This window comes from Pelodiscus sinensis, chromosome 6 (genome assembly GCF_052426305.1).
Source record: "Pelodiscus sinensis isolate ZL-2025 chromosome 6, ASM5242630v1, whole genome shotgun sequence".
NCBI lineage: Eukaryota > Metazoa > Chordata > Testudines > Trionychidae > Pelodiscus > Pelodiscus sinensis.
This window is the reverse complement of record NC_143057.1, coordinates 92,914,273-92,940,257: the sequence shown is the minus strand read 5'-3', so window position 1 is coordinate 92,940,257 and position 25,985 is coordinate 92,914,273. Positions and strand designations below refer to the sequence as shown.

At 41.7% G+C, this 25,985-nt stretch overlaps 2 long non-coding RNA genes across 2 annotated transcripts in view; one reads left to right on the top strand and one right to left on the bottom strand.

Annotated features, from left to right (window-relative positions):
• Positions 1-921, bottom strand: part of LOC112547651 (uncharacterized) — a 38,540-nt gene extending 37,619 nt beyond the window's left edge. The window contains exon 1 of the long non-coding RNA XR_012904891.2: positions 751-921. This is a non-coding gene — a long non-coding RNA (uncharacterized LOC112547651). The remainder of the gene's footprint in view (positions 1-750) is intronic.
• Positions 1-25,985, top strand: part of LOC112547652 (uncharacterized) — a 505,643-nt gene that overhangs the window by 227,075 nt on the left and 252,583 nt on the right. The gene's annotated exons all lie outside the window — the stretch shown is intronic.

Genomic DNA, 25,985 nt, shown 5'->3' with positions numbered 1-25,985 from the left:
GGTTACACAATAAATATCTGAAGCAAGTACAAACCAATGTAGTTCTTTCCCATTAAGACTTATCCCTGTCCTTCATCAGTTACTATTCCGCCTTCACAGACTTCTACCCCCAGGCATCTTCAATGTTCTGTTAGCAGTGAGTCATACCACAGTTCGTGCACACTCCCCCATCATTCATGAAGGGCCAGAATCCTTAAGGAAGGTGTCACGGGCCAGGTTGCCCCTCAGGCCTACAGCCCTGTCATCATCGGGGCCACCCGCCAATGTCTCCCATTTTGTCCTTTCTCCCACCACCTGTGCCCCTAATGTGCTCCCCCAGCTTCGTCCCCTCCAAAGCAAAAAGGGCCGGTGCTCAGTCCAGGGCCCCCTAAGCTTCGGTCTTCCTGAGTGTTATACAGTGCCCGCAACAGAGGAGGGGGACTTGGGCCCTCACTCCAAGTCCCGACCCAGGACCCCAAAGGCAGCAACGTCGGCTCGCTGCCTGGTTGGTGGGGACTCCCCTGTAACTCACCAACCCTCATTGCCGCTGCCTGCCATCCCCGTCCTGGGTCACTTCCTCCTCCTCTCCGAGCTCGCCTTCTCGGTGATCCGCAGCTCCATCTCTCCAGTCATTGACCGCGGCTCCCTCCGTACAGGGCTCCTTTCCCCTGGCCGGAGCGTCCTCCCCTCCCTGCTCTCTCTGACCTCTTTTGAAGAGCCCGCCTTCCACGGCCCCGCCCCCTTTGCCTGGGCGCCCTCTGATGACGTCACCTGGGAAGGGGAATCCCCTCCGGGTGACGTCAATGCCCCCAGCTGGCCCCGTACACGCGGGGTATGTGACTCGAGCTGTTGCTTGCAGGCAGCTGCCTCTCCAGCACCTGGAGACGGTGAATGCCACGGCAAGTGCCGTGGCGGTCCTGCCAGCAGCCCTTTTGCCCCTCACGGGTGCTGGAGTGCGGGGCGTCCCTGGTTCCGGGGCGGTCGGAACCGGCGCCCTGTCACAGAAGGATTGGAATTATTTGGACTGTTGAAGCCCCATAAGACACTGTGCTTGTTCTGAATGAAGCTCTGATAAACATCTAACCACAAAGGGGTGGGCAATAATTTTTGAGAGGGGGCACACTAAGATTTTGGAACGTGGTTGAGGGCTGCACTCTTCCAGGATATTAATGGAGGAATTCTGGGGTCTGGGATTGAGGTTGGGTGCAAAAGGGAGCTTGGGGTAAAGGATTGGGGTGCAGAAGGGAGAAGGGAGCAGGTCTGGAAGGGAGTTTGGGTGAAGAAGGCAGTTGTGACCTAGGGCAAGGGACTGGGATGCAGGATTTTGGGATGTGACCTAAGGTAGGAGGGGATTGTGATCTGGGGCAGGAGATTGGGGTGCCAGATCTGGGAGGGGGTATGGGTGCAGGAGGGGATAGAGGGTTTGGGTATGTGGAGGGGGAGCAGAGGGTTAGAGAAGGGAGGGACTGGGGTGCCAGAGACAGGCTCTAGGGGGAAGGTACTTACCAGCAGAAACCTGAGGCAGAGTGTCTGCTTCAGGCTGCTCACTGCTCCACCAGCATGAGAAGGAGGGGAAGGAGGTCAAGGTGGGAGGGAGAAAGCTTCCTACACTGCTCCAGCTCCCATCAAAAATTTTCAGCTCCTGTTGGATGGAAACTGATAGATTGGTCAATGTGAGCTAAGAGATTTTGCTGGGTGGCAGGAACAGCATGAGAAGTCTCCCTCTTCCCTCCCCAGAAGTCCGGAAAGGAAAACAGCAGGCTTTTTAAAGTGTGAGCTGTTCTCTGCCTAAGGTCCTGGTGAGGTTGCTGTAGGCCAGATCTAGTGGCTTGGTGGGCCAGATCAGGCCAGCTGGCAGCCTCTTGCTCACTTTTGCTCTAGGGTGAAATTATGCTTGGTCAGTTTATTAGAATGTGTGTAGGTTCTTTCATTGTTTTGAATGTATTGTCTCTACAATGCTTTTTACCATATAAACAAAGTAGGCTTGCTTAGAGAGGGCTGTATGGTTACTTATATCTGTAGCAATCACTCTGGTTTCTGTCTCTGAAGAGACAGCAAGCAGGTCTGTTCAGGCAGACTGTTTTTGCTGGAATTTGCACTGTAAGTTTACACTTTGCAGCTCCCCCTCAGACAGAAGGGAGAGAAACCTGGGTTTCCACCCAGAAAGGTAACAGCTGAAGATCTGGAATCCTAGGGTATGTCTAGACTGTATCCTTCTGTCAGCACAGGGATGCAGATTAGGTAGGTCAACATTGCAAATGAGGCAGGGATTTAAATATCCCACACCTAATTTGCATAAAAATGGCCACCACATTTTGACGACTCACTTCGTTGGCAAAAAGCGGCAGTCTAGAGGGGGAATCTATTGAGAAAGAAAGCCTTTTTCAACAGATTCCTTATGCCTCCTGCAAGGAGGTTTACAGGATCTGTCGAAAAAAGCTTTCTTTCTCAACAGATCCCCCTCTAGACTGCAGCTTTTTGCAGACAAAGTGCTGAGTTGGCAAAACGTGGCGGCCATATTTATGCAAATTAGGCACGGGATATTTAAATCCCTGCCTCATTTGCAATGTCTACCTGCCTAATCTGCATCCCTGTGCCGACAGAGGGATGCAGTCTAGACATACCCCAAGAGATGATGTCCTTGCTGAATCACTGAGGGAAAATACTCTGAACTATGATAGCAAGTCACACATATGCTGAGTTAGGGGAGGATGCTTATAGTTATGGCTTCTGATTTTTGGTTTTACTTGTATTGTGTGTTATTTATATTTATCAACAATAAATATTTAAACATTGGCGTTTATCTGAAGAAATGGAAATTGGCTATTATCTATATAGAGCAATAATGGCAGACTATGAGGTGTGGTTTCTAAAATATACTACTGTATCGCACATAAATTGATTCATGTAGAATCAGTGTTGATAACACAATAGAGTTTCCCTAGTGCACTTTTATGTAGCACTGTTTCAAGCAGCACTACATTCAAGTGCATTAGAAATATTGCAAGGAGATTGCACAGTATACACAGAGCCCCCAAAACCTTCCTATTTGGACCTCTGCATTAAACTCAAAAATTGCTAAAAATTGAACCTTGGAAAATAAAATGAGTAATAGAAGTCCTATTTCTAGTCCTTACTGTCAGGCCTACAGTGTACTTCTATCTTGAGACCTAGAAGTCCCTGAATGCTTTGACTCTGCACTGAACTAGGAGGCAGGGCTATGACAGGCCTGCAGCCTCTCTAGAAAGGCCAGCGTACCTTGGGGCAATTCAACTATTTTCTTTACTACTTTACATTTTGTAAGTAGTAAGACTAACTTTCTCAAGATGTTATGGTCTCACTTGCCCACTACCTGGCTTCTCCTGTATATTTTGGAGAGCTACAGAGACAGGACCATTACAGTCCTGGTGTAGTGATATTGGTGTATCAGGACTATTCATGCTTTCTCCTTTCTTGTGTGTGGCTGCTGCTTCTGATGTCTGTTTCTGTGTGTGTAACAGAATGATGGCAGCATTGTGATACACCAGTGCTAGGAAGCGACAGTTTCTATCCTACTTTAAAATGAGTTACTCAGTATTCTGCACATTCGTTATTTAACCAACCTCATTTCATGTCACAAATACTTAAGGGGCTTACTTTTATGAGCACTTTCAGATACGAATCACTGCAGACTCCAAGTAGGTCAGGGATTATTTGCAATTACTGCTGATTGCTGAAACAGAGAAACCCACAGCAAATCACCTCCAATAGAAAGTCCTGCTTATAGGCAGCCATTGTAGAGTATCCCTGAATTTTGCAGTAAAAAACTTTTTACTTTGCTAAACATTTTTATTGTATTGGGACATACAAATGAATTTCTAAGTTTTAGGGCCAGAATTTTCCTTTCTTCTTGCTCTTCTTATCTTTCCCTTTCCTTGTGGAAATCTGAAGTAATTCAGCTGACTTAATGGTGGAAACAGAAGAAGAGTTTGACTCCTAAATTAAAATATCATTTTACAAACTCCATTAAATTCAACTATTTGTGTCTCTGTGTGACAAGGATCGATGCACTAATCAACATATGCACAGATTAATAAGTATAGAATACAGAAATGTGAATAATTTATATAAAAGGAAAGATATGGTCAGGTTGCTTGAACTTTTTGTTTCATTGGTGATGGATTCTGTAGACAATTCCCTTTCATGATATACTAATTGTATAGAATGTCAAACATGCACTTCTGCTTCATTTCACTAGAAAACTTCAGCTATTTCCCCCCCAAAGAGATTCACCATTGGTTACTGATAGGCTAATAAAAGGTCTACAGCAATGACATTTAATTTAGAGCAGCAGCATCGAGCTAGTAGCAAGAATGAAACATGCTTCAGGGAAAAATAAGTTCCTCATTCTTATTGTTGGTTTTCCAAGAGGGCAGGGTACATACATTTGTGAGGAGTACACACCGTACTTGTTTCTTTCAGGATAGAAATTCTCATTTCATTTTAATCATCCTTCATTGTTATTGTCAAAAAGCTACAAATTGTTGGGGCTGTGGCTATTTATCTATCCATCTGGCTTTTTTCCCATTGCCTGAATTTGTGAAGAGGGAAAGTATCTCACTATGCAGTGTAGATTTCTTATCTCCAGGCTTTTCATACAATTCAGAACAGGAATAAAGCCAACAGCCATCTAAGTTTCTATACAAAATAAGCACTCACTGTTATGGAGTTTTGTCCTTGTTGTCTGATAAGATATGGCAGAGCATGTAGTAAAGTACCTGTATTGTCAGAGAATTTCATCTATCTGGTTAGTTCCATGATAACACTTTATGTGAAGGGCTGATTGTAGTTTAAATATGTCACTGTTTTGGAAGTGAAATAATGAAATCCAAGTCAGATATATGAAAACATTTTTTATACAGAAGGCAAGAGAGTGTCTTTTATGAACCTCCTATGTTCCAGCTCCCATAATAGTTCATACTGTAAGTAAAGTATCAACAATGTTGCAGGGCTGAATCCTGTACAATATGATTCCTTGATGTTTGCATAAATATATTGCCTACTTGCCTAAGCTTTAATTATTTTCTTCATTTAAAAGCTGCATGAAATCTGAGACAGTTAATTAGTTTATACTGAATGTGATGCTGAAACTCTTCAGAATATACATGTAGAAAATTCAGGTTGAGTTACTCAGTGTAAAGAAAAAACTTAAACAACAACAACAGATAGTCTGGTAGCACTTTAAAGACGAACAAAATATGTATATGGTATCATGAGCGTTCGTGGGCACAGCCCACTTCTTCAGATGACCAGAGTGTTGGATGTCCAGAACCAAAATAAATGAGGGAAGAAGGGAGAGGGGGAGGGAAAGAAGGGGAAAAATGGGAGGCAGATGGGACAGAAAGAGGCAGAGGGTAGATAAGTATCAAAGAGAAAGCTGAGTGTGTATGTAACTGGAAAAACTGGAAAACAATAGATAGTCTATTAGCACTTAAAAACTAAATAGTTAAAAGAGGCAGAGAAGAACCTTTAGTTAGCAGAGAAAGAGAACTAAAACACAGACATAAAGGACCTTTGGCACCTTCATTGTTTGGTTGGTTGATAATGTCCCAGCCATCCAGTATCTCAATTTAAGCCATTAGCATGAGAATTAAACTTGTGAATGAATTGTAGTTCCAATCCTTCTCTGTATACTTGGCTTATGGAGTTGGCCTATAACAAAACAGCAACTTGAAGATCCCTTAATGTGTGTCCAAGTAGGTTAAAGTGTTCAGCAATAGGTTTCTGTATGTTCCCTTTATAGAAATCTGATTTGTGTCCATTCATTCTTTCCTGTAGGGACTATCCAGTTTTTGCTGGCATTTGATGGCATAGATCACATTACTGGATATGCAGTTAAATGAGCCTCTGATTTGGTGGCTGATGTGATTGGCTCCAGTGATGAATTCATTAGTATAGATATGTGGGCAGAGTTGGCACTGGGGCTGATTGCAGAGCTGGGTTCCTGGATGCTTACGATGTAGCTATGTAGCATGGTTACCGGAAAGAATTTGTTTCAGGTTAGGGGGTTGTCTGTAAGCAAGAATTGGCCTTACCCCCCAAGGCCTCTGAGAGTGAGGGATCATTTTCCAAGACAGGTTGTAGATTATGGATAATGCATTGGAGGGGTTTAAGTTGTGGACTGTAGGTAATGACAAGTGGAGTTCTGTTGTTTTCTCTTTTGGGTCTGTCTTGAAGTAGTTCATGTCTGGGTATTTTTTTAACTCTTTCAATCTGTGTAAGGTAGGCCATATTCCAGATTTTATATTTGTAATCTCCTGACTTCTTTTGTTTTATATTTATGGTTCTGAATATTGTGCTTAGAAATTTGGAGACCAAATCTCATTGTTTAGACATGTTAGAAATGATTACAGAGCAAAACATATGAAAGATATTTTTCCTCATTATCTGTATTTACATAATCTATCAAATTACTTGTTTCAGGTTTTATACTTATTAAATGCTAATCTAATGGTGTATACATTAGTGGTGAGAAATGACTAACCAGTTTTGCAAATGCAACATAAATTGAGTTGCTTCCTCTGTTGTTTTTCTTTTACATATTTTGTAACATTTGGTTTTTTTAATAAAGTTGAGGTTCAGTAATTATAGGACTCCAAAACTTTTGTCTTTAGTTTGCAACGCCTTATGATGTCATTAGACTGTCTTATACTAGTAAAATAGCCTTAATTAAGCATAACGCATTAGAAATTGACCTTCTGCCCTTACAGCTCTGCCAATGCACTAGAGTCTTGACCTGCAGCAATTTTGTTACTCCTGAGTGAGCATCTTGTGAATAGGAACACTTCATAGCACTACACTGAGGGCTTGTTTCAGGCAATCAAACTTATTTTTCTGCTTGTGATCTTAGCTAGGGCTTTGTTTCAGATCTTCAGAGATGAAAGGGTATTATTAACCTAAGATTTTAATAAAATATTGTACATCATTGTAAAACTGATGTACAGTTAAACTACTTGTAATCTGGAGTCAACTGTACCTTTACCCACCAGAAATACTTAGTGATTGAGCTGAGAAGGCAACTTAAAACTTAATATAACTTGAAAAGAGTGGGCCAAATTGTCAGCTTGAGAAAATTGTCATAGCAATAGAGCTACACTGAATTACACAAGCTGCAAATCTGGTCCATGGACTAAGAGAACATACACTATAATTTTTACATGGCTGTTGTCCCAGATATCTGCTAATATTTCTGTTAGTTAGCAGTATGACATCTTGCCTTTTGGGAAACAAATGTTAAGCAGATCCAGAAATGGAAGAAAGATCAGCAAACACCAGTTGTTGATCCATCTCAAGATAAACATACATCTTTGTGTGGGTTTTGTTTGATTGTGTTCTGTTGAATATTCAAAGATTAACAATTATAAAGTCTGGTTAGAAATACAATGGATACTGCTGCTGGAAAACTCTTGGTATATTCTAACCAGCATAATTTTTTCAGACAAATTTTGAAGAACTTTTGCAAATAACTAAGCTATGTCATTAATGATTTTTTTCTTTGTAATAGACAAGAAGGCATGATACGGTATATACGTTGAATCTCTCTGGTCCGGCAACATCCGTGGTCTGGCATGATTTTAGTTAGGTGGATGTCCATTTATCACGAGTGCAGCCAAGTTTACCATGGTCCCATAAAGTTTATTTACAGACACCAGTCCTGGCTCTCAGTGTTCTGTGCTGTTATTTAGCTCTAATTTACCCTAAATGTCTTTTAAGAGCCCAGTAAGCAGTGGAAGTATTAGTAATGCTGCTAGACAATATTGACCCCCCATGGTTCAGCAAATTCTCTGGTTTGGAAATGGTCAGATCCCAAGGGTGCTGGACTAGAGAGGGTCAACCTGTACTACCATCTTAAGTGTTATTCTCTGATTATCATAAATAATTTTTTATTGTTCCACTGGAAGAACAATTCTCATTTTTTTTCATGATTATTTCCTCTTAGCTGCTTACATCCAGCGTTTAGTAGTTATCACTGTTTCCAGAGAAGGAAGAGATGGAGTAAAGATGAATAAGTGAGCCAATTAACTGCCTAGGCTTTAACCGCAGGAGGAGTCAGAGAGCAGGGAATTAATTAGATGCAGGCTCAGCTGACAACAGAAGAGGTGACATGGGAAAGTAGGCTGCAGTTACTCCCTGGGTGAAGCGAGGTGTGTTAGGGGTTAGTCCACTCTCATTCTCTAAGAGGAGGAGGTGGGAGGCTGGCAGAGAAGGGGGAAGTCAGGAATGTAGGAGAAGACTTCGAGGAAAAAGCAGCAAGATATACGAAAATGAGGACCATGAACTGGAACCCAGAGTAGAGGGCAAGGCCAGGTTCCCCAGCCATCACGCAGGATGTGGCCCTGGTTGGGATGATTAGTCCTGGAAAGAAGAGAACATGTACGGTGACCATCTGTGGGGCCGAGTCATCAAGAGGAGGTGATGGTTCCTGGAGTGAGGGAGACCAGCCAAGAGGATGACAGAAGGGACACGGCAGGAGTAGGGTGCAACACATGGCCAGAGCTAGTCTCTGTGGTGACCAAGAGGGGGCGCTATTTGCAATGAGTAGACCTGCAACACCGGGGGGGATTACAGAAGACACACTTCCCCAGAATAAACAGAAAAATACAGATACAAGCATGTAAAGTGTGACTGGAGAAAATCTCCAATTCTGAAAAGTACAAATGGCAATGAAAAATGTGCAGCACAGATTAACCCACTGATCTCTGCTCCTCTACAATGGCTGAATCACATACAGATTTTAATGTGTTGTTACTACCTTTAAGCTAATCAGTCCATGACTGAGATTTCATAGATTCTGTTTCCATACAAGAGCTGACCAAAGATGTCATTAAAAATGCAAAGTGAAGGAAACAATACTCTGTGTTGTGGTGTGAAAACAATATATTAAATGGTAGATTTTTTTAAAAAAAGACAGGTTCCAGGAAAAGTTCAGTGTTTACAATAACAGAGAAAGTTGTTAAAGCTCTTAAGTCTCCACTGAAAGGTCAGCGTGAATAGATTTGATTTGATAGTGACATAATTGTGCTGCTGTAATAGACTGAGAGATAAGCATTATTTCTTATTAAATTAAGTGTAATGAAGAAATGTTCATGATAGTACCCAACTGCAGTTATAATAAATTAACATCAGACTTACTTTGTTTTGCCCAAGAAGTTTATGGTTGATCAGCAAACCTTTTAGGTAGGTGATAATTAGAGAAGATTTTCTTGTTTTCATGCTATATCTGTAATATCTGTTATTAAAGAAAGAAAACTGTTGGATTTAACCTCCTCTCATACAGATAAAATGTATATAAGAGCTGGTCTACACTACACAAGTAGACATAAGGCAGCTTATGTCAACCTAAGTATGTCAGTACCTACATTACAGGCTTTCTCCCCTTGATGTAAGTGCCCTATTACACTGCTATCATAATTCCACCTCCACAAGAGACATAAGGCTTATGTCAGTGTAGTTAGGTACACAGTATCTGTGTTGACACTGAGTCTCTTCTGTCGGCTGTCCTGTCAATTTCACAGCAGGAGCTGTGAAATTGACAAAGTGCTCAATCCCCCAGAGAGATGGGCAGCTGGACTGGAGATAGGGTGAGAAAACTGAAGTAGCTTTGGATCCTGCTCCCAGACGTGAACCAGGCAGCCTTGTGAATTTCACAGTGGGGAGCAGGCAGGATGGGGTGGGGCTGAGAAGCAGGGACAGTTGGTCCCCGCTCCTTGATGGCAATAAGCCCCAAAAGACTTCATCCTGCTTCTGGAAGGGAGCAGCCCACTGGGAACTTGTGTGGCAGCCAGGGTCCTAAAAGGGAGCTTCCAGTGAAGCGAAGAGACTGAGCTCACCACGCTACCTTTCTTAGGTCAGTGAAAGTGTTGCGGATGAGGACATGCACCTCTGACCCAAGGAGAGTGCTGTGGACATGCACTGCTACAGTAATTACTGCAGAGGCTATAACTCTGCCTAATATAGGTCAACTTAGGTTTATAACGTACATATACCCTAAGAATTCTGTGCATCATCTTTGTTCCATGCACATATGACCTGATCGTGCATGCCGTTGAGCATTCTCAAATCTCATTGTCCATGAATGTTAAGTGCACTCAACATCATGCAGGAATGGGCTCAAGATATCATAAAGGCAAATGAAATCTTTTGTTACTGTTTGCACAGGATAATAATAAAACAATGTTGGCCAAATCCTTATCTGCACTCAGATTCTTTTGGCCATAACTTGTAGGTAACACAAAGTGGTCCATTGTGTCTTCCTGATTTTCTGACTAGTTTTATGCAAATTGGCCATGACCTGAAGAGTCCATCTGCTATTTGCAGATACCATGAGTGCAGATGTTGTGGGGGCAGGAAAGGGTGGTAGTGGTTGTACAGTGGCTTTCAGCTCTTCGTGCAGCCACAGAGGCATGTGCAGTGGAGTAGCTCAGAGAATCTCTCTGTATTTTCATTATTCTTATCCTAAATTATTATTCCCTGCATTGTTCCATTGTTTGTTCTTCTTTTGAAAGCTGATCTTTTTTTGAGATAGTGGTTTCTAAACAAATCTGACCTATGAAGCATTCAGTAATTAGTACTTTTCTAGAAAATTGGTCAGCTTTAACCCTACTAAGAATATTTAGCATCTAAAGAGTTAGCAGTAATGTATTCAGTGGCCTGGTCTCTTTTTCTTTGAGTAAATTAATGTCTTTCTGGGATGTGATTCAGTGCTAACTTGCCAAATGCAACAATGATAAGGTCATCTGGCCTCCATCTCAGCATTAATTAGTGTGGTATGGATTGACAAATAACTTGTGAACAAAATCACAAGAAGCATTTAATTAAGCTTATAATGACTATTTTATTTTACTGTGTTTAACAATTTCCTCTTTTCAGCAGCATAAATTAATTAGGTGTATTAGTACGTAAAGCATTATTTTCAATTTCCATAGTGCTTCTAATTTGTAATCTTAATCTCCTAGTAATGAAAGCATTCAGAATACATGTTTTAAAATCTAGGTGTCAAGTTTGTGGTTCCTGTACACAGTGTGACTTTGGGGAAAGGCATACAAAGGGTTTGAGTGGTTCATCACACTTGCCAAGCAAAAGGGATACCTTCAGATTGCTCCAATTATATGTATTGTGGACAATGAATCACAGTACATGGGGTAAGCATCAAGTTCCCCATTGACAATAACTTTTCCTCCATCAATGGATTTCTCCTGTGTGTGAGGCAAACCTGTCCATTCGGCTTCAAGTCTGCATGGTACTCAGACATATGCCTAACTAAGAGCAAGTGAGTAATCTCATTCATTTTGGAGATACTTACATGGTTACTTATATGGTTATGCACGTGCATTGGTACCTTGCTGTAATTGGGGCCTTCCTTCTCAGAGCTTCTAAATAGACAAAACTCATTTCAAAGCAGTGGAATGTTTTCTTTGTCCACCACAGATTCATATCAAACGTTAAAAGAAAAGAAAAAGAAAAGAGAGAAAAGGAGGAAAGAAGACTTGCCATTTTCTTTGGGATTTTATAAGTGGCAATGTCTAAAAGTTCCACAACACTGATACTAAATTCCACAAGCAACTCAAATTGGAGTGTATTGTAATAGAAATGCCTTAAATCCTGCTCCCCCTCCCCCCATTTAATTAAACCACTAAAGAATGGCACAGTGAGCCGCAGAATTGTACAGACCACTTGAGACTGCAGAGCAGTACAACATGTTTGGCTGTGAAGAAGAAAGAGATTCAGATAAAAGGTAACTCCCTGCTGAGAGTTCCCACTTGCCAGATCCATTTAGACAGCAGAACTGGACATTGTTCAAAGACCTGCTAGCTAAATAATTATTTTCATATGAAACTCCACCCTGTCACTGACTTTTGGCACCAGAGTTTCCACTTGAGGGGCATGGAAGTGAAGTTTGCTCATCTTGGTTTTGAAAATCCAGAATGTACACATTGTTTCATGGGTTCTACCTGTGAAGTGGCTTGAGCAACAGACTGTATAGAGCAGGGGTGAGCAAGATGCTGTCAGTGAGCTGGATCTGGCCCACCAAGCCACCGGGTCCGGCCCATGGCTGCCTCTTTGGGACCCTTAAGCACAGCACAGCGGCAGACACTTTAAATGTGGCTGATCTGTTCTGAGAGCAAGGAGGGAGGCTTTGTGCTCTGCCTGGCCCCTCCGCAAAATCTCTCATGTCCCATTGGCCAGTTTACAACCACTAGCAGCTGAGATATTTTGCTGGCGGCAGGGTCAGCTAATGAAGCCTCCTTCTTTTCCCTCCCCCTTCACCTTGTCCAGAGCAGAGCCACGTGGAGCAGCTTGAGACTGCAGCCTTCAGGATTCTGCTTCAGGTTGCTTACTGGAAGCTGCCTACGTAAACACCTCCCAGCCAGAGCCTGTCTCTGGCACTCTTTCTCCCTCCCCCCCTCCCCCCACGACTACCTCTCCTAGGCCACCACCCAAACCCTCTGTATGCCCTTCACTCAGGTCACAACTCTCTCCCAGACCCTGCACCCCCTCCTAGAGCCCTTCCCCCGGGCCAGAATCCTCTCCTACACCCATACTCCCTCCTGGTCTCTGCCCCCCAAGCCACTGCCCCAGATCACAACCCCCTTCTTCATCCAAACTCCCTCTCAGTTGCCACACACACCCCTGCACCATCTCCTGCCCCAAGCTCTCTTCTGCACCCAACCTCTGTCCCAGACCCCAGACTTTCTCGGTAGAAATGTGGCCCTTGACCATTTGCCAAAATCTTGGAGTGGTCCTCCATTAAAAATTATTGCCTATCCCTAGTATAGAAGGAGCAGCTTTTGGAACATCAGGAATGGCAGCATTGGAGCCGTCAGTATATCAGTGATGGCTCTCCTCAAAATAATTAATGAAGTTAACTAAACCTGTTCCTAGATGTCCGCCGTGAAGTCCATTGCTGATTATTGCACTCGGAACATATATCTGTGCATATTTTTACATAAATATTTTATTCAGTAGCTCAGTACCCACATATCTGGTCAGCCCTGCGAACTTGCATTTTGAAAAAGGTACAACTATGGTCTCACTTCCTTTCTGAGTCTTTTGGGGTATGATGATCTCCCAGAGAGGTATGGAGAGAATTGTCCCTGCACTGGGCTCACTGCTTCCTTTACAATGAAAGAGGGGCTGAGGCTCAAGCACTTTTTTTTAAACTTTCATAACTGATATGCCAAGCCCAGGGATGCTGGGGCTATGAACTGCCTTTGTATAATAGGAGTGCTAATAGCCATTGAAACAAACTATAAATCTTGTATATGGTGGAAACTATTTCAACAAAGGAGGTGTCACAGCACCCCAATACCCCTAATTCCAGCATCTACTCGTAGAAGTGCTGAGGTTCAGCACTGGCAAAAGTGAAACACTATTTGCACTTAGCACAGGGTGTTTAGCCTAGGCTTTATGGAGGCTGTAGGGTGGGCAGTGGGTGAGGGAGTGGGGTACCTCTTGTGACATCCTGCCTGGCCGAGAAGGCCCTAAGATTGGGGCAGTTAAATGGAGCCAGTTTTGTGAATTTCTATTAAGGAAGAGAATTTTTCTTATTCTTTGGAAAGAATGAGATGAACAAATCATTAAGAAATGCTATCAAATGCTGAGCTGGAGGCAAAAATAATTGAAGCAAACATACTCATTCCTTTCTTGTTCTGTTCTCCCCATTGTGTACAATTCCCCTTCACATCCAGTGAACGATTGGAAAACAGAAAACAACTTCAACACTGTCTTAAGAAATCATGTTTAACGGACATGAACCTTGTTTATAGATATCATGTCTTCACAGGACTGTAGTTTCGCTAGATTTTAAAAGCATCATGCAGTGTTTTAGCCTCAGATCTCTTGCTAAAGGTAAAGGGAGGGGGTCAGTAGATAATATCAGAACATTCATTTTTAACATTAATTCATGAATATTCACTTTACTTTAAATCTCACACAAATCCTGGCTTACAAGAACAGCAATATACTGAAAAAGGAATAAAATGTGTCTGTGTACCATAACACAACACAGTGCAACAATATAGCAATAAGTAATAGTGGGGTGCGATTTTGAGGCTATTTGTGTGTGACTCAGCATATTGAAAAAACTAAGACCAATTACCAATGTTTCATTAATGCATACAAGCATCATGTATTACTATTGGAGTATAAATCTAAAATTCTGCATTTCATATTTATGAAAAAAAGTCAATTTTTGGCAGGCCATAAACATATTTTTCAGGGTTGAATTTAAGGGACAAGATAATATAGTAGGGAAATATTATTGTGGCATCTGGAAAAATCAAAGAGCTTTCAATTGGACATTTTTAATGAAGCTGTGATTGAACATCAGACAAATGAGAGCTCTAAATAACAGTCTAACCAATTTAGAGACCAGCACACTTACGCATATTTCTGCATATTTCCTTGTGACTCTCTTGCATAGCTGTCTCCACACTAGTTGAAGAAATACTAGCAGCATCACAGTATTTTTAGGGCTGTCAAACTATTTTAAAAAATTAATTGCAAGATTAAAAATGATGATTAATAGCAGTTTTAATTGCAGTGTTAAACAAAAATAGAATACCATTTAGTTAAATATTTTTAGATGGTTCCACATTTTCAAATATTGATTTCAGTTATGACACAAAACAGAAAGTGTACAGGGCTCACTTTCTATTATTATTTTTTATTATCTTTTTTACATTGCAACAAAAGAAATAGTAGTTTTCAGTTCACCTTCTACAAGTACTGTAAATCAATTTCTTTAGTGTGAAAGTGCAACTTACACATGTAGAATTATTTTTAATAACTGCACTCAAAGACAAAACAACGTAACATTTTGTAGCTTACAAGTCCATTTAGTCCTACTTCTTGTTCAATCAATCTGTAAAACAAATACCTCTGTTTACATTCACAGGAGATAAATGCTTCTAACTTCTTGTTTACAATGTCATCTGAAAATGAGAACAAGTGTTTGTATTGCACTATTATAGGTGGTGTTGCAAGGTATTTACCTGACATATATTAAACATTTGTATGCCCTTTCATGCTTCCATGGTGAGGACAAGTTCTGCTCAATAGTGATCTAAAGTTATGTGAACTGATGCACATAATTTTCATCATCTGAGTCATATGCCATCAACAAAAGGTTGGCTTTCTTTTTTGGTGATTCACGTACATAGTTTCCAAATCAGAGTGTGGCTCTTTTAAGACTTCTGACACCATGTTCCAGGTCTCATCCACTCAGATTTTGGAAGACACTTCAGATTCTAAAGCCCTGGGTTGAATACTGTAGCTATCTTTAACATTCTCACATTGGTCCTTCCTTTTCATTTTGTCAAATCTGCGCTGGTCTAAATTGAACAACATATGCTTGGTAGTCATCCGAGACTGCCATAACTCAAAATATATGGTAGAATGTGGGTAAAACCATGGAGCAGGAGAAATACAATTATCTCCTAAGAAAGTCAGTTACAAATTTAAATAATACATTTTTTTAAGAAGTGTCATCTACGTGGAATCATGTCCTCTGGAATGGTGACAGAAGCATAAAATAGTTTATGAATGTTTAGCTTATCTGGCATGTAAGCATCTTGCAATGCCTTGAAAATGCCTTCACTCACTTTCAGGTGACATTGTAAATAGCAAGTGGGCAGCATAATCTCCCATAAATGTAAACAAACTTGTTTGTCTTAGGCTATGTCTACACTACAGGGGTTTTCTGGGACACTGGAGAACTCTGCTGCATCCAGGAAATGCATCTGCTCTTCCACTTTCGAAACAGCCCTGTTTTCATGCAATAGTGTCTTTTTTTGAAAGACGACTTTCGATAAAAGGCATTATTCCTCGTAGAATGAGGTTTACTGCCGTCGACAAAACCGTCACATCCGTCAACTTACCGTCTACAGAACACGGCAGTAGACTAGACACACCCCTAGTGACCAATCAGCTCTTGATCTTTGATGTACCCAAAGTCACACAAATCAAAAATAACATTGCTAGTTTTGAAAAATTACACTCACCCACTGTTAAAGCCTTTTATTTAAAAGGCCTAATCTAGAATCTGTTATAAAAATATGGTGTTTTCCTTTAAGCAGTCAAACTATTTCTGGCAAGAAGTTAGAAATTCTCTTGCTTGCTTTATCAGAAAGGCTCTCTAATATTATGGTTTTCTTTTAGCGTCCAGGGTATAGTCTGTGATTGTTATGATCATTTTGAACCATGGTTAGGCTTACAAGACAAAGATCCGTGTTTAGATTTATAGTCCCTTTTAAAAAGTCTTTTTGGTGAGCCATTTTTACTGTGTATCGTGGGAAATGAAGATACATTAAATCATGCTTTGAACGACAGTATAAATGGAGAAATCCATTGAAATCTGGCTCAGTTAGGGCTAGCTAGAAAAGAATTCTGTTTAAATGAAAATCTTAAAGGTTTTAATACTTTGGTTTTGTTCTACATCAGCATGAAAACAAAACCTTCAGAATTTTTTAATGCAAACAGGAGTGCCAGATCAGACTAGCCCCGGCCTGTACAACATACAGCCTGAGGGCCGCATGCGGTCTGCAGGGGCTCATTGTGTGGGCCGTGACAACTACGGGTGGCGCTGCCTCATCCAATCCGCTGCTGGGGAGGGGGAAGTGTGGTGATTCTCGCTGCCAGTCTGCCTGCATGCAGCTCTGGCACGAGGAGGTGGGGTGCGAGCTAGAGGGTGGGCTCGAGCCAGAGGGCAGGACGCTGGCACACGCCAGGATACTGGTGTGACGTCGTGATGTCATGGCCAGCGACCGCTGGATTAAAAAAGGCAGAAGCCAGGTAGGGGAGGGGAAGGGGCTTGTGCTGAGGGGAGGGGGGCAGGTCCATAGAAAGGGGCAGACACCAAGGGGCAGGGTGAAGGAGAGACAAATGCCAGGGGGCCAAGTAGAGACACGCAGTGGGGTTTTTTTTAGCCATGTGTTTGGTATTTTTGGGGAGAGCATCCTTGAGAGTAATATGGCCCTCATCACTTTCTGAGTTGTGCAGGCCTGGACTAGCCAATAGCCCAATAGGGGGTTCTCATCTTGCCCTTGCACTACCTCATTTGGAGTAGGGACCTGAATGTGGGCCTCTCACATCCTAGGTGAGTGCCCTAACTGCCAGGCAATACAGCCTTTCTCTCTCTAACCTAATGAATAAGTCTGTTTATACAAAGTGGAACAGCTCAAACAAGCAAGTGAGAGACCGAGACTATAGCCAATGGATAGGCACTCACCCCGCACTTGGGAGGCCCAGATTCTAGTCTCTGCTCTGAATCAAACAAAGTAGGCGAGTGCCTAGCCATTGTCTATTCTGGGGACTCTCTCTCTGATTTTGACCAGAAATTCTATCCTTAATTCTGCTCTGGGAGACAGGGTAGTTGAGTGAGCTAAAGAGTGCAGGATTCAGTTCTGTGGTGATATCTGACTTTTCAGCAGGGAATTTTTGGATGGCTAGCCAAAAACATTTCTAGAGATACGTTTGCATTGTGATTAAGCTATTTAAGCGCAGTGTAGATGTCCTGGCTCAGCTGGAATACAGCCTGTAGGACCCTCTGGAGTGTGAGAGTCCCAGAGCTTGGCTATGACACAGTTAAACAGCCCAGCATCCTGAGCCCCATGAGCCCATGTCAGCTGGTATGGGCCAGCACTGGTCATAAGCAATAATGTCATTGTCTACACAAGCTCCTTATGCAGGCTATAGAAAAGCAACTGATGTGAACAGCTCAAAGTAAATGCTTTAGTTATATTGCTGACATTTTCTGCAATAAAGGAGCCACATGGGACAGACTGTGATTTGATCAAACATTAATCAGCCATTCTAGCTGGTTTCCAATATTCTCAGGTGTTTGTTTGTTTGTTTGTAAACATGTTTACTTTGACGCATAGCAACTTTTAAAAAAGTGGATTGCTGCAACATTTCTGTTTCGTACAAATGGAGGTAGTAAAATGAGAGGTGCTAATGCAAAATTGCTAGTTGTGCTAGAAATACCCTCTTTTCCCTCCCTCCTGTCAAACTCTATGGGTACGTCTACTACAAAGAAAAGTCGGAAAAAGATACGCATCTTTTTCCACTTTTCTTTTGAAAGAGGCTTTTCCAAAATTTGGCGTGTCTACACATGCCAAATTCCAGAAAAATCTGTTCTTTCAAGCCATCCTTTCTTCCTCATAAAATGAGGTTTTCAGGGATGGTAAAAGAATGTGTCCGCTTTTCTGAATTTTTTTTTAGAAAAGCGGATGCGTTCCTTGGACGTGGCATTGTTTTTCCGAGATATCTCTGGTTAATTGCTTCCTTTGGCTTTTTAGATGCATAGAATGTTATGGACAAGGAGAGAGAAAGAGGGAAGTCTGAGGTGCATGTCTCTTCTTTTTATAGTCTTGACTTTTCTTTGAGATGCTTTCCAGATGGGAGCAAGGTAACAAGTTGTCTGGATAGAATAAAACTCCATGTTATTTTGGCCCCAGCCCCTTTCTTGTCAAAGAATGCCTATTTAACAGGCCTTCATGAGCCTGCTCTATACATGGCTGAGGTGTCAGTTTGACCTTTGTCTCTGAGGAATGGGTTTGGCCACTCCCCAGACTTATTCAGAACACATATTTTTAGTCATGATCTCAGCTTGACATATAATGCTGCCATTTCCATTTTAGCATGATAATATCAATCAGCAAATTGACCTGTTAAGGCAGAGGTGGGCAATAATTTTTGGTGGGGGAGCCACTCCAAGATTTTGGAAAGTGGTCAAGTGCCGCACTCTTCTATGGAGGAGGTGCGGGGTCAAGGATAGAGGCTGGGTTCAGAAGGGCACATGGGGTAAGGGAATGGGGTGCAGGATACAGTGTAAGGTCTGAGAGGGCATTTGGGTGAAGGAGGGGGTTGAGACCTGGGCCAGGGGATTGGGATGTAGGGTCATGGAAGTAGTGGGGGTGCAAGAGAAAATTCTGGCCTGTAGGAGGATTAGGAGGGGGTGCAGGGATTATGAGGTAGTTGTGACCCGGAGCAGGGGGTGCAGAGGGTTTGGAAAGTGACCTGGGGAGGAAGTTGGTGTGTGGGAGGGACAGGGGTGCCAGAGGCAGGCTCTGACTGTGAGGCACTTACCTATTTCCCAGCCAGCAGCCCTGCAGACCCGCAAGGCAGGCTTGGATCTCTACCTGCTATAGCCCCAGAGCATTGAAAATGCAGCCTGCCCTCTCCACGTGGCTCTCAACTCCAGGAGGGGGGAGAGGCTTGCGTTGCCCCCAGTCTCCCTGGCCAATCTTTCAGCTCTTATTGGATGGCTGTTTTTGGCCAATAGGAGATGAAGAGATTGGCTGGGATCAGTTCCTATTGGCTGGCTGTTTCTGGCCAATTGGAGCTCAGGATTGGGCTGGGGGTGGGGAGATCACCTGGAGCCTCCTGCTCCCTCCAGAGTAGAATCACATGGAGCCCTGCATTTAAAACAGTGGCTGCTTCATGCCTGAGGGTTCCGGGAGGGACATCTATGGTCCAGATCTGGTTGCTTAGCGGGCCAGATCTAGCCTGTGAGAGGTATCTTGCTTACCCCTGTCTTAAGGCATGTGTTGTACATTATTACAGTAGTGTATAGGGTATGAGCACAGGGGTACATCTGTCATAACATGAATTACTAATGCAATGCTTCTCTTTTTGTAAGCTCTTCTACATATAAAGTACCATCTAGTTAGCCTGGTAGAAGGTTTTATTTTGTAATTGCCTATACATGCAATACTAGCCTTTGAAATATTCTAGAAACTTCCCTTTTAATTCATTGACACTTATTTATTGGATAATACACAGTTTCATACTAGGCTTCAGTCAAAATAGCTATTTTCATACATATATTTTCATACAAATTACATAAATTATATATAATTTAGCGCAAGTCTGCATACTGGTGGAAAATAAGTGATAGTAATGGTGCTAATGCTAATAATGTACTCTGAGAATTTTACCACAGCAGGGGAATTATAGTGTATGAAGCCATGGAGGAATCACGCCCCTTAAATCTTACATCTAAGACAGATACTCTATATACTTACATGCCTGAACAGCAGGGCTCAGGTCACAAGCTCCTTCCCTGGGGCTGAATCCTTAGGTTTTGGCTTCGCCTCCCTCCCCATCAGAAATGATATGTGCTCAAGCTGAGGGAGGACCCTCCTGGAGTCCTGTAGTAAATTTTGTTTTCAGAAGGTCTTCACAACCCCTTCACTGGATCATACATGTCCTCTAATGGCTAGCCCTGTTTACTTGTGGAAAAACACACACAAGAAATTTCATAAAATAGACACAATTGAGAAAGTAACCAATGAAAAGGAGAGAACACTTCTAAGGATATGCAATGCAGAATATCTGAGGAAGCCTTGATTTTTAAGAATGCAGTTGATCACTCAACTACCTTTCTTCCTACTGAGTCAAAGGAATCTTAAAACAAAACCATCTAGCTACAGTAGAACAATGCATTCATCTGATGGCATTGCATTTATCAGTTGATTGAAGAGCTAGACAATGGTGTTACATACAAAAAAGTTTGTATCTTGTACAAACAGCTGAAAGATATGAAGTCCTACTTGCTGCAGATATAGAAAATGCCAACTATTCCATTAGCAACGCAAGTTTATCTTTATTCTATGCAGTGCAATAACATTAACGGATGTTAACCAAGCTACTACTAGTTTGAATTAGGCTTCAAACAGCAAACTGGAGGCAATAGGAGCCATGAGGCTCTGTGGCTGCGGAGACGTTAAGTAAGCAAACCGGAGTGGCCAGTTAGCAGTTTTCTCAAAGGGAGCCTGAGGCCCACATTGAGAAATATTGCTCTATGCTGTTGGTCAGGAAGTGAAGTGGAGTTTCCCAAATTATCTTGGTACCAATGCGATTCACCCAACTGGTTCTCTCACCTGTACTACTTTAATGTATGTTTTGGGAAATTTTGGAGAGATGCATGACACCCAACAAGCAGACATTTGTAAAATTCCTCTCTGAGTATATGGTTCAAAATTCAAACAAAAATGCAGATGCACACCCAACACAACTGTTTCTTTTTGCTGGAGGCTTTTCCAATGGTGAAATAACAAAGTGTGTCACCAGTAAAAAGAATCCCAAGAATTGTACAAGACACTAGGATGCTTGAGCATACTGTATGTGCCAGTATGGTTTTTGGGGTCTTTTAATGTCAAAGGAACAATAATAATTCATTCACCTAATACAGTTGGGGATTTTTTGGTCCTTGCTATTCAGTACGTTACAAAAATGGAATACACAGATGACGTGGATTGAAACCAGCACTATTATCAGCTCATCTTAGAAGTGTCACTTCATACTTGTGCATGCAATTTGTGATGTGCTCACTCCTGACTTTTGCAACATACTCCTTGCTACATGTGCATTAACAAGATATGATGCTGTATCTTCCCTGTTGGATATGAAATGGGGAAATCTGTGTTTTCATGTTGCCATCAAAAAAGGAGCCGAGTCTTCTGGCATCTTGCCAAGTTGGAAGAGAGTGATGGACAAGCCCCAGTTTCTGCAGTAAGAAAGCTGGTGGCAGTACTGTATGACCACAGCAAGGAAGAAAAAAAGGTCTACCGTGATCTGAATTTCTTACACCTCAATCGAGCCATTAAAAAAGGATAAATCACTGGCCAAGCTCTTATCATGTGAGGACAGTTTTGAGTAGCATTTCAAAAGTGCATCTTAACAACAAAGATTTAGATGCCTTCACACAGGGCAGAGTAGGTATTTTATCATTATTGCAGTTTGAATGGGGAAAAAAGCAGCATATGTGCTAAGGCAATGAATACTCTGATTACCCACATATTGGCAACAGAAATCATAATGATAAACAAGATGAGGATAGTGGTATTGACTAGAAATGTCACCAGTGCTATAACATTTCAATGGTATCTACACAAATTCATTATGAGTTTTAGTTTTACCCTTTAGGTGGTTGTGCTGATATTTTAAAGTCACAAAGAAATCCAATTTTATGTCTTGAAATAACACGCAGTCATTAAACTAACAGAAACTCAGGAAAATATATTTTAACTTGTTGATGATGTCATTGTTTATCCCCTTTTCTGCAGTAATGGAACCACTTGACACCTCCTCTAGACATCATAAGCTTTTACAACATGGTTCTCTCAAGCTGACCATGTGTTCTATAAAGCTGACCAAATATTCCTCTCACCCGTGTGGGATTCCTTCCCAGGAACTCAGAGGGTATTTACCTCCACTGTCTGTCTTCCTCTGAGCTGCTCTTTATAAGCTCCTCCTCCAGCTTGTACAGACTTTGTAGGTGCTGTGGGGCAGGGATGTTACCCAGTTTTCAGAAGCAATGGTAACTTAACTGTTTCTCTCCAAGAAGTGTCTGGAATAAATCAATAGGGGGCACTGTTCATCCATCCGATAAATGTTTGATATGAACAAGTGTTCTCTTATCTAAAACCACTATTTATTACATTTTAAGCACATGCACACACACTTATACAATGGGCTTAGGACATCCCAGGTATAGTTAACCGCAGTCTGAGATGATTTCTAGTGATCCCTAGTCAGGCTTCCAGGGACCCTCTTTCCGTCCGACTAATAGGGAATTCAGGTGCCCGAAGAAAAAGCTCCTTCCGACTGCTCCAAAGCATATTCTTTTACTTAATCTTTCATAGCTAACTTCAAAGCATAAAACTTATAGTGACTCCTAGTGGATCACCTGTTCTCCTTAATTTTTCCTAGCTGGCAGTGGCTGGACATGCAAAATGGTTGACTCCAGAACTATTCTGTTCTGTGTTACACCCAGGACTGTCACATTCTGGGGTAACAAAGCCATGTGTACCCAATACATCTCCTTGACCCCTCCCTTGCCAGTGTGGAATTTGCATAAAGTTATCTGTTGTCTTTTTCAAAGAGAAGCTGGATTTAAAAGAGTATCCATAGTGCCAGCAAAAGCAGTGGTACATTGTGTTGTTGAATTTCAGTTTTGAAAGATTGAGCTTTTTATTATTATGAAACAGTGTAAACACTGTAAATTACTTTGGCTTTGGAAGGGTTTCTACATTATTAGTGTAGACACTTTCTTCTTTCATGTGCCTAATTGGCTACCAGATAGCAACATCCTTTCTATTTTCAGTGTGATTTGTATAAGTTTTTTCAGGTATGATCTCTCGTGTTCTGTGATATCCCTGAGCGTGATACCAAATGAAGCTGTAAAGATTTACATTGTGCTAGCTGCTTTTTGGCTGATAACCATATGATTTATTCTTTTGAGGTTTAAACTCTGAATTAAGGAACTTACCTTGTGATAGATAATGTTTGAATATATCTATATTGATACTGATCCTACCCAGTGGAACTTGATGTTTTGTAGTTCTGAGAACCAATGAATACAGACACTGACTCTTTATTCCATGGACGCTCAGATCAGAAGATTTTTCACAATAAACTGTGAATTTTGGACTACTGTTGGAACTATTATTAATTAGAATACACGTTCTTATTCAAACTTGATTAAATTTACTAAAAACAATAACTGTATACAAATGAACATAAAAATGGTATTAAAATGTATTTTAAAAATTACCCAGTTTTACTTTTAGGAAAAATCTAAAAATGTAATGCAGACTCTAGACAATAACACTATTAGCAAAAATTACTACTACGTCAATGCTGTCTGGCAGCCTAGATTGTGAGAATGAGTTCCTGGTCTTATTGCAGTTTTAGTGGACTAATTTTCACACTCTAGGAATCACCTGGTTAGACCATTGCTGGTATTCTTGCCAAAGAACAAAGATGACTGAATCAACACAGAGACTGAACTTTTTTTGTCACTAAAGATAATTGCAACAGATGAAAGCTGTGGCAGATGAATGGGGAAATGTGAGGAAAGTTGACATAATGTACTTCCTATACCTGTTTCCTTGACAAATGCATTTTAGTTTCCAGTGCTGTCAATTGGTAACATTTCATGTACACCAAATTCACTTTAATAAACAATATCTCAGTCTTATCTTAATCCTTGTTACAGCTGTTCCTTCTCTTAGAGTAGTATAACCATGGTATCATAGGAGCCAACTGAGAGAGAGCTTGTGTCAGCCAATCAGAACCTAGTGAGGGTACATAAAATAGACGGATGGCCAGGCTGAGCTCACTCTTGCTTCCGCTCTGGAGGGAGAGGCAGGGTGAGCCAGAGGAGCTCAGGTCTTAATAAACCCAAGGCTGAGGCCCAGCGAAGGGGCTCAGGGAGATACTAGGACTGCAGAGGCACATCCAGGGCCGGACAAAGCAGCAGATCCACTCCACCTTGCCAATGACGAGTGGCCATTTCAGACTGCAATTTGCTCTTGAGGCTGCAGCTAGATGATGACTGGCCGTGGATCACTGAGGCAAAGAGGATATAGGAGGTTGGGGTTCCCTGGGAGGGAGGACCCAGAGTGCCGGGGCACTGCCATGGATCAGTAGTTTAAGGGAAGGTGCCGTGGTCTGGGAGGTACATGGGTGTGGACAAGCAGAGGAGAATGGACAAAGGCAAGACACCACAATGAAAGGGTGCTCTGAGACTGGACTGACTTAATTCCCAGAGTGAGCAGCAGGAGGCACCATGGCAGTGAGTCACAAACTTGAAGCCATATCCTGAACCACACCAGAGCTGTGTGCTCATTATAGCCTGGGGTATCAATCAGGTGGATAGGAAGTTGTGTGAAAGTTTGCATATGTGGTCACCTTAAGCCAATTTTACTGATTTTCAATCACAGTCCATCTTAGTACTAGGTTTGTCTCTTTGTGCAGCCTTTGTGTAACGCTATCATTTCTCTAAGTTTATGCTCAGTATTTCTCATTTTAGGCTCACAAAAGCCAAACCCGCAACATCCAGGTTTTTGACCTTCCTCCACATATACTATCCTCTCTCATACAGTAGTAACTGAGGACTCTAAGTTCCCAGACATGACCCTATACAGAAGCATAATGTCAAACTAAAAATGCTCTCTCCCGGAAATCTATCTGTGATAACATCCTTGTTGTCACATTTGAAATAGCAAAATTAAACAAATATTGTAACCTGTTTACATATTTAACATTTAATTTCCTCCCTTAATATATGCCCTCATATATATAATTTAACACACTTCAGCATCAACTTTTTATATACACTAACTCTTAACTGGCTTGGCAGCTAAGGCAGTTTCCTTTGGGCTTGGAAGGGTTGTTCTTTTACACTTTAATATTGTACAAAGCCTGATTCATACCTCATGGTTAGATGTGGCAACAAATAAGTTTTTCTGTCTTTCTTGTGATAACAGGAGACTGCCTAGCACTTGTAACTCTGGCTGGTGGGGAATTTAGCAAACCTATTCCAATACCTATCAGTCATTCATGCTTAAATTTGACACTTTACACCTAGGTCTTAACAAGGACACTAATTACCTTACCTATTACAAGGATTGCTTCCTCAATTATCACCTCTAATATCATTAGCTCACAGACATTTACCTCCCCACCTCATCCCCCTTCTGTTCTGAAATTTGATTTGTCCTTTTCATATGTGTTCATTTTTTTGATTGTATCGTTTGGTATATAACGTCATGCCAATTTTCTTCCACTATTTGATCTGAGGAAGTGGGTCTGGCCCACGAAAGCTCATCACCTAATAAACCATCTTGTTAGTCTTTAAAGTGCTACATAGTCCTGTTTTTTGTTATCAGTCTCTCGTCAGTCTGTGTTCCTTCCATGACCTGCCAAGCAAGTCTCAACAGAGTGCATACTTCACTGTCCTCCTCACCCGCGTTTGTCTTGTATTCATACTGGGTAAAGGGATGTGCAGGTTTTGTGGTAGTAAGATCATTTTAGTTCTTTTATTTAGAGTGTTTGGAAATGTGCTCAATGACAGCCATTGCTGGTTGTTCAGTGTATGGGCTCTGTGACTTGAACATTAATGCCTTCTTTTTCCATTTGCTTTATTGCTGTCATTGATTTTTAATCATAGTGTCAAAGCA